This window comes from Onychostoma macrolepis, chromosome 04 (genome assembly GCF_012432095.1).
Source record: "Onychostoma macrolepis isolate SWU-2019 chromosome 04, ASM1243209v1, whole genome shotgun sequence".
In the NCBI taxonomy this organism is placed as follows: Eukaryota; Metazoa; Chordata; class Actinopteri; order Cypriniformes; family Cyprinidae; genus Onychostoma; species Onychostoma macrolepis.
In genome coordinates, this window is record NC_081158.1 from 2866964 (window position 1) to 2877027 (window position 10064).

The 10064-nt window shown below is 37.3% G+C and overlaps 1 long non-coding RNA gene across 1 annotated transcript; it reads left to right on the forward strand.

The window, feature by feature from the left end:
- Positions 1-3887: 3887 nt before the first annotated feature.
- LOC131538299 (uncharacterized) lies at positions 3888-8367 on the forward strand. Its single transcript, XR_009270527.1, has 4 exons — positions 3888-4370; positions 5022-5135; positions 5949-7982; positions 8326-8367. It is a non-coding gene; the product is annotated as an uncharacterized LOC131538299 (long non-coding RNA).
- Positions 8368-10064: the final 1697 nt, after the last annotated feature.

The following is a 10064-nucleotide window of genomic DNA, read 5'->3' on the forward strand; positions in this document are numbered from 1 at the left end:
GATCTTTTTTTAAAAGTCACCCCCTGTTCTCAGCTGAGAAGCAGACAATACAGATCCAGATGTTCTATGATGACTTTGAGGTCGCCAACCCTCTGGGTCCTAAGCGAGGTATTCATAAATTGGGTGGAGTATATTTTACTTTAAGAAACTTCTCTCCAAAATGGAATTCTTTTTTGGCTAACATACACCTGTGCGCCTTATTTCATACTCAAGATGTTAAACGGTATGGTTTTAGTGAAATTTTTGCTCCCATTGTTCGAGACATTAAAGTGTTAGAGAGTGATGGTATTGAGATTCCATTATACAATGGTTATGTTCGTGGCACTGTAGTACAGGTTACTGGTGATAACTTGGGTTTGCATAGTTTGTTTGGTCTGGTGGAGTCTTTTAGTGCAAGGTACTGTTGCAGGTTCTGTTTAGCGGAAAAGGAGGACTTTCAGACAGAATTCTCTGAAGATTCTTCCAAAATAGTTTTGCGCACCAAAGATATACACACTGCTCACTGTCAAGAAATGGCTCGTAATCCATCCCTTCCATACGTTTTTGGTGTGAAAAGGTCATGCATATTAAATTCATTGGAGTATTTTCACACAACAGAGAACTTCTCAGTTGATGTGATGCATGATGTGTTAGAAGGGGTGGGCCAGTACGAATTGAAGTTATTATTTCTGTATTTGAAGGAAAAACATGTTACATCAGCAGAAATACAGTCAAGAATACAAAGTTTTGATTATGGTTTCATGGAGAGAAACAACAGGCCTGTAGCTGTTAATTTAGTTGAAGGATCTAATGATCTGGGACTGAATGCTGTTCAGTCCTGGTGCTTACTTAGAATGTTCCTCTTATCTTTGGAGATTTGGTAACTTCTACTGACCAACACTGGGGCCTGCTTCTTTTACTACTTCAAATAATAACCATTATATTCTCGCCCATGTTATCTCAAGGTTTATGTGTATATTTAAAACATTTAATTGTGGATCACCACACACTGTTTAAGAAGTTGTATCCTCAGAAAACCTTTTACCAAAGCACCATTTTCTTATCCACTATCCCGCTGCATCCAGAAAATTGGACCTGTCCTTCATAGTTGGTGTATGAGGTATGAAGGAAGCATAATTTTTCAAAAACAGCTTAAATCGTTTAAAAATATTACCAAAACGCTGGCAAAGAAGCATCAGCATCATATGGCATATAGTTGGCGAAATTCAACAACTTTTAGTCGGTTAGACATTGGTCCAGGAAAAATGGTGTCTTTAAATATGGTAAAAGGAGGTTCTGGAATTGCTATGGCAATGCAAGTGCCCAGTAGCATTCAGGTTATGAAGGTTAATTGGGCTAAACATAATGGGTTTGTTTATCGCCCATACTTGGTTATCTGTGGGAAAGTTGAATCTGAAGTGCCCGTGTTTTATCAGATTGAGTCAGTTCTGATAATGTGTGAAAAACTGTTGCTACTCACAGTGCCCTTAGTTACAATAACTTTTCAAGAACATTTCCATGCATATGAGGTGATCAGATCAAAAGAGGATTTAGTTTTTTTTCATATCGACAACCTGCATTACCCTAGGCCTTTTGACATACAAATGTCATATGGAGGGAATGACACAACTCTCCTTGTCGTGCCATATTGCTTTCTCTGGTAAACATTTTTATGATGTTATACATGTTTCTGTCAGAGACAAGGCAATGGGTTTGCAATGTAAATTCACTGACATTGAAATGCTTGAAAAAAATTTGTACAATAAATTGTGAGTGCTGTGATCTAAAGTTATTGTGCTTGTTTTCATTTGATAGTAGTTGATAGTTCTGTAATTCAGTAACACTGCATCTTATGATTTATATATTTTTTTAAAACACTGTAGAGAAATGAAAAGTAAATATTACATAAATATTTTTTAAGTAAAATTGTAGTTAAATTAACTCTATACAGTGTAAGCATATTACTCTTAACAGTGTGATTAAACTACAGTGTTAAATACTTTTACACGTTTCATTGTTATTTTTTACACAATATTGAGTAGAATTAACTCTAAAAACTTGACACTGACCAAAGAGTAAATTTTACACTGATTTCGAGTGGGACCAAATGTTGAAACAGAGTCAAATTCAACTCTATAGGAGTTAAATTAACACTTCTGTTTTTACTGTGTAGACTGTTATAAACGTGCGGGGGGAAATGAAAGATTTTGTGGCCATGAATTAAGAATTAGTTTATTCGTTCCCTTATTTGAGTTAAAACATGGGTTTTCTAGGGCAAGGCAAGTTTATTTATATAATTTCATTTCACATTACATCACATACACATTTTATACACAATGGTAATTCAAAGTGCTTTACATTTAAGTAAAATAGTCATTAAAAAAAATAAAAATAAATAATAATCACAACAATAAAAATAAGGAATTATAAAAAAAAAAAACTGGCCTATATAGACCTGTTGTCACGAATCTGGTCTGCACTTCCGTTCATTCACCACTAGAGGTCACCCACTCACCACATGGATTTTCACACCACACATCACATGGACTTCATTTCCCATCATCCAACACTGATCACAGCTGTCACCAATCACACGCACACCTGATCCCACGCACACACTGATCACACTCCCTACTTAAGCCATGGACTTTCTCTCCCTCGTCGCCGAGTATTGTTTGCGTTTACCGCTCCCTAGCCGTAGCAACTTACAGAGCCCCAGTTAGTTTTCCCCTGTCTGTTTTGGATTGTGTTTTCCCGTGTATGTTCTAGCCTGTGTTTCCCTGGATTAACCCTTGCCTTGCCGTTTGGACACTGTTTGCACCCCTGTTGGATTATAGCCCGTGTTCCCTGGATTATCTCTCTGCCTTGCCCACTGGATACTGTTCGCCGATCGTTGACCTTTGCTTGCCCTAGGATTACTCTTTGTTTTGTCTCTGCCATACCTGTTTGCCATTGTTTCAACCCTGCCTGTACGACCACGTCTCTGCCTAATAAAAGCTTGCGAATGGATCCGCACGTCTCGTCAGCCATGTTACACCTGTCCTGCGCGTGTCCCACAGCCCTGTCAAAGTGTAGAGCACGGTATGAAACAATTATATTTGGGGAAATTTAAATTAAACATGACTTGGTTACTACATTTCAATACAAAATACATTTATATTGTTTCTGTTTTAATGTACTTATAAAGTTTGGATCACATTAAAAGCGTAATTTGTTCGTTAGCGTATTTTCGCCAAAGATCCAGTCCCGTCACAGTCACTCACCGTCGCTTGCACGTGTTTTGCGCATGAGCTGCACGCACCCTAAAAATTAAACTGCTTAATCTACCATTGATAGCTTTAATCGATTGCATCTCTTATCGACAATTAGGGGTGGGCGATACGGCAAAAATATATCACGTTTTTTTTTTTTTTTTAGAAATATCACGATTTCAGCACGATTCTTTGTCATGTTGGTTTTTCTATTTTGCAAGTTTTCTGAGCAGTACAGCCAAACTAATCGCTAGTTTAGAACTGTCACGCTAACCGCCGCACCACACATGTATTCTGCTCTGGTCCACAGACATGATACACGGAGCGGATAATATGCACGAGTCGGCGCAGACCATTAAACTTAACGGACCCATTTGATTTCTACACAGAATGCTATATTTCATAGCAATATGAGATTGTGGCTGTCAAATGCGGCTTTACCGAGCTCAACAGCTCTGGTCCAAACTGTAACTGTCTGTGATATAAACAAAACGCTATTGGCTAATTTAAAAAGGGGGCGGGACTGCCCAGACTTCCTGTTTCAGTTGAAATGACGTCAACACACAGAACAACGCTGCGTGTTTTAAAGCATCAGTGGACCTTTAAACACATTAAATGTTACGTGTGTGTGTATATATATATATTAGTGCTGTCAAACGATTAAAAAAAAAGATTTTTGTCTCTTAGTTCTCCTTTTTGCTCTTTTAATTGCGATTTTATAGGTTGAATAGGGCAGTTCATCCGCCAACGTCCAGGGTGACCTTTTCAATGTGATTTCTGATTGTGGATTCTTTGTTTATAAAGATTGTGATATGCTTTTTTGGGAAGATCGTCCACCTCTAATAGAGATACAGCAGACTCGACCTCATTTGACTAATTAATTTTAGCTACTTTACATGGACACACTAATGTTAACCTAGATGAATGTGCACTATTATTAGATATTTGCCCATGTGTTTGTGCTAAATTAGTACCATACTTATACAAACATTATTACTATTAGCTATTAATGTGTACTTATTGTTTATTTATATTTAGGTATTTACTGTCAAAGGGTTTGCCCTTGTCAACTATCCTGACAGTGATGAGGCTGATGAGGATTGTGTTGTTCCAAAGGAGACAAGGAATGAAAGCATTCAGGTATGCCTCAGATACAGCACTTCTGTTTGTGTAATGCTTACAGCACTGGTCAAAAGATTCCTAATGTTCTTTTAGAATTATGAAAAGTAGTATCACTGGTTATAAAAATATTAAGCTACACAACTCTATTATAAATCAGCATATTGATATGATTTCTGAGGGATCATGTTACAGTAAAGACTGGAGCAATGGTTGATGATTATATAAATAGTTAAAATTATGGAATCCCGTTTCCGCCACAGAATTAAAAAAAAAAAAAGGTTATTGCGACTTTTTATCTCTCAATTATGTGAAAAAAAAAAAAAATCAGAATTGTGAGGAAAAAGTCGCACTAACCTTTTAAATTTTTTATACAGTGGCGGAAACGGGCCTCTATATAAAATAGACCTTTCCCTGTGACTGATTTTTATTGAATGTTAGCGAAAGTGTTAAACTCTTTGCAGATGGATGGGAGTAGCTTATTTTTCTGAACCTCTGTCTGACTCGAATTAGAGTATAGTAGAGAAGAACAAAAAGCATGTGCTATGCCTTAGACATTCTGGATATTAACTACTTAATAATCCATTCCAACAAAAATATTTCTGCTGTAAATTATTTTAATAGAATGTGAACAATGGACAATCATACTATGACATAACTCTCTTTTTGCAGATGGATAGAGTAGAAGATCTTTCTGTTTCTCTTTATTCATCAAGTGATGAAAGCACAGATGAGCCTTCCAATAAAATGTTTTCAGAAAGGCCGAGTAGAAGCTGTCGCCATCCTGTAAGTCACTGTCTTTCATGCTTTACCCCAACCCATGTTCTTTTGGCCTTGTGTGTTGCTTTTGTCAGTGAGTCTGATATTAGGGGGGCTTGTAACAGTTGGAGTACGGCCAAACACCATGTAACTATGGTAACACCCACTACTTCAACAAGGCAATAATCATTGCAGTCCACAAAATGACAGCTTTCAGTGCATACTGAAGCGGGTATTGAACCCTGATGAAATGGCTTTGTGTAATGATAAACGTAGTACATAATAAGAAATTAGGTAATATGAATATATTGTTGCAGATAATGTCAAACATTAATAAAATTCTATGTAATCATTTTGTCACACTAAAGTGTTAAATTTAATTCAAATGACTCGGTCCATATGTACATGACTTCCATTGCAAATGAGAACAATTTATGATGAGAAATGTTAAGATGACATCAAATGGAAATAGATGGCAACCAACAACCAAGAGTTGCCAAAGTATAGTCTGGCCGTCTGCATCCGTGTGCAGCCTGCATGACGTAATTTTCATCATTAGGAGGGTCTGCAGTTGTCTGCACCTCGTCCAGAAACAACAGATTATTATTATTATTATTTTTTAAAAATGCCTAATACGGATTGCTATTTAAACCCTGAATGTGTTTACTGCTATCTAGTTCCATTCTATGTCTCATCACATCTGAAGTCTCCTTCTAAAAATATTCATATGTGCTATGATGAACAGTAATAGTCATACACGTCTGGGATGAATGTGAGTAAATTATGAGAGGTATTTTTCATTTTGTGAGGACTTAGACTTTTTTGTTTCTTTTTTGAAAGATTCAGAGGAGCCTTGTAGAATCCGATAACTCGTGTGGTGATAGCGAAGATGAGTATATTCCAAATTCCAGGGAGGAAAGCACAGGGGAAAGCTATGACAGTGACTGCAGCTTGGAGTTATCTTTGGAAAATAAAACCAAGTCATCTGTTCGTCAGAGCAGAAGTGAGTCTTCAAGTCAGAGTCGATTTGATTCCAGTCAGAGCAGAAGTTTTGAAGCAAGTCTCGACTCAGTGGAAAGATTTTCTGAGAGCAGAGAAGATAGAAGCAGAGAGAAAACAGTGCGAACATATAGTAACAAGGACACAAGTGTGTCAGTGCCACTTGAAGAAGAGGCATCTGTGTATGTTAATCCAGTTTACAAAAAGGAGGATGGTTCAAGACGATATAACAAGAAGCATCACTGCTTGTATTGTGGAGAAGTAGTTCAGAAAATGTCAAGACACTTGTCGCGTAAACACAGCGATATGGTTGAGGGTGCAAAGGCATTAAGTTTGCCAAAGAACTCAAAAGAAAGGCGACGGCAGTTGAATTATATTCGAAACAAGGGGAACTTTGACCATAACACTGAAGTTTTGGAGAGCCGCAAAGGCAAACTCATCCCATGGAAGCAACCAAAAAAAAAACTGAAGGACAGGAATTTATGCACTGTGTTTACTGCTACGGATTGTTCAGAAAAAGAGTGATGTGGCGACATTTTCAGGTCTGCAATTTCAAGCCTCAGGGCAACCCATCTAAACGAGGTAAAACAAGAGTTCAGGCATTGTGTGCTTTTGCTGAACCTGCTCCAACTGGATTTAGTGATGCATACTGGAAGTTCTTAAGTGACATGAATCAAGACGAGGTTGCAGTTGCAATTAAGGAAGGCCGCTGCATTCTTGAGTATGATTTCAGACTGTTCAACAAGAATGACAAGGTTATCAGCCAACACCAATATATTCGACAAAAACTGAGAGAGCTTGGCAGACTGGTACTGGAAGCAAAAAAGTTGACTTATGTGAAGACGATCAAAAAACTCATAAAACCTGAAAAGTACACTTATGTTGTCAGAGCTGCAAGATGCCTAGCTGGATTCAGTAATGAAACTGGCAAATACCAACGTCCATCTCTTGCTCGCAAAGTTGGACATGGGTTGCATGCTTTAGCCGTGTTTATCAAGTCTGAAGGATTGAAGATGAAAGATCATCAGACTGCCAAAGATGCTGAGGAATTTGCCTTGCTGTACCAAGAAAGTTGGAAATTTGACATTGCTAGCCAAGCGCTAACTCAGATTAACCAGAGCAAGTGGAATTCTCCTCAGATTCTACTGTTCACACAGGATGTCCAAAAACTTCATTGCTATTTGTCAGAGAAACAGCAGAAACAACTTGATGCACCTTCTCCCTTAAACTGGAAAGAGCTTGCAAAGGTGACCTTGGCACAAGTGATCCTTTTCAATCGGCGTAGAGCAGGTGAGGTGTCCCGAATGCCCTTGTCTGTGTAATTATCCAAGGACACAACAGAAACCCATGAAGATATCAATCTGGCCCTTACAGCCCTTGAGCAGAAGCTTTGCAGACATTTTGTCCGAATTGCCATCGTTGGAAAAAGAGGACGGAAAGTTCCTGTACTACCGACTCCACTCATGAGGGAATCGATCGATACTTTGACTGAGAAGCGAGAACAATGTGGAGTGCTGGATGAAAATGGATATTTGTTTGCATTGCCACACTCTGTCCATTAATTGAGGGGTTCTGACTGCATTAGGCAGTTTGTTAGTGAATGTGAGGACATCAAACATCCAAAAGCGCTAACCTCAACGAAACTAAGAAAGCACATTGCTACGCTGTCAACTGTTCTAAATCTCAAGACTACAGAACTTGACCAGTTGGCCGATTTCCTTTGGCATAACATTGAAGTGCACAGAAAGCACTATCGCCTCCCAGAGGGTACTCTCCAGCTAGCTAAAATAAGCAAAGTTCTTCTAGCACTGGAACAGGGACGGCTAGGTGAATACAGAGGGAAGGATCTGGATCAAATTCAGCTGGATGTGAATGGTATTAAGTGTTTTTATTTTTTATTTTAGGAAAGTTAAAAAGGATAGCATTAAGGTTCCATCTGTAATTCATTCTCTTTTAGAGTTGTGTATATTGTTTTTGATGAAGTAATTACATTTAAATAGAATAGCAGAGGTATTTGACCTTAACATATTGATGGGGAGGGCAGTTTTTTTTTTAGTTATATTTTGACCATAACTAGACCATTTTAGATGATAAATTGAGCTATTTACTGTATGTAGTACTGTTGCATACTTTTTTTTTCTTCACTTTTTAAATATTTTTTAATTGATTGACCACAGTTATGGCATTCCAACTCATTCTTATTCTATTACCATTTTAGAGACTGTTGACATAGATGTGGATGGTTGTTCACAAGAGGAAGGTATGTAAGATTTTTTTAAAAAAGGTTTTGAATGATCTCATTTAAATGAACAACTAGTTAGTTACTAAATACAATGTACATGGTATTGCACAGTCTTTACAGGATTCCATATATTTGGTTGTTGTTTTAATACTGGGGTGTCCAATCCTGCTCCTAGAAGGCCACTCTCCAGCAAAGTTTAGCTCCAACCAGCTAATCACGGTCTTACTAGGCATACTAGAATGCAAGTTGGAGCTAAACAGAGTCTGGAGACTCCTACTTTAACACTAACACTAGAACCGCCACAGGGAGAAATTGACCTTTTCAAATGTACATAACAGATTTTCAATAAAATACCCAATTCTCCCAGTCGTTGACTTTTACTAAAATTGTTATTTACAATCCCATGTTGTTAAGAAATTGTTTAGATAAAACCAGATTAAAAATTGGGCATTTATACCTATAAGCACAATTGAATCAAATCTACCTACAGAGTGGGTACGGAAAGTATTCAGACCCCCTTAAATTTTTCACTCTTTGTTATATTGCAACCATTTGCTAAAATCATTTAAGTTCATTTTTTTTTCCTCATTAATGTACACACAGCACCCCATATTGACAGAAAAACACAGAATTGTTGACATTTTTGCAGATTTATTAAAAAAGAAAAACTGAAATATCACGTGGTCCTAAGTATTCAGACCCTTTGCTGTGACACTCATATATTTAACTCAGGTGCTGTCCATTTCTTCTGATCATGGTTCTACACCTTCATTTGAGTCCAGCTGTGTTTGATTATACTGATTGGACTTGATTAGGAAAGCCACACACCTGTCTATATAAGACCTTACAGCTCACAGTGCATGTCAGAGCAAATGAGAATCATGAGGTCAAAGGAACTGCCTGAAGAGCTCAGAGACAGAATTGTGGCAAGGCTGCAATATAACAATTTAAGGGGGTCTGAATACTTTCCGTACCCACTGTATATAATGCCTTTGTCACACTGTCATTGAGCAACATGTTGGCTTAGAGTCATGCCCAAAAGTTTGGCAGTGACATAAATTGTGTTTTGCAAAGTTTGCTGCTTCAGTATTTGTAGATTATTTTTCCACGTATTTCTATGGTATACTGAAAAACAACTCAAAAAGCATATATGTTTTAAAAAAAATGAGTCAGTATTTACAGTGTTCACTGGACAATCGATTTTCCAGATGTCCCAAACAGTCGGAAGGGAGCTTCATCAGAGAACTTGGGGGGGGGTTACATTTATTGCAGTGTCCTTATATAACTGGCAAACTTCCTATTGCTTTGGCCAATTATCACAAACAAGCATACTTTACTGGTCACTTTTGTACAAATACAATTTTTCTCCTAGCAGGTGTTTTATGTGGAACAATGGTAATATCATTCATAATGACAGGTCATTGTATATGGAGAATTGGGTTCAGCATAACATATTAATTGTAAACCAGCTTATTGACAAGAATGGGCAATTATACACTTACCCGAATTTTATTACAAAATATGGCCTTTTTGTAAACGAAAAAGAATTGAACAAAGTAATTAAAGCTATTCCCAGTGGTATAATAATTTTAACCAAATTCTCTGATGTAAATATCAATGATATAAACCTACAAAATCTCCAACTTTTTGTAAATGGTCTTTCCTTTTTTGATAAACGTTTTATAACAGTTTTATAAGAAACTCCTTTAATGTTG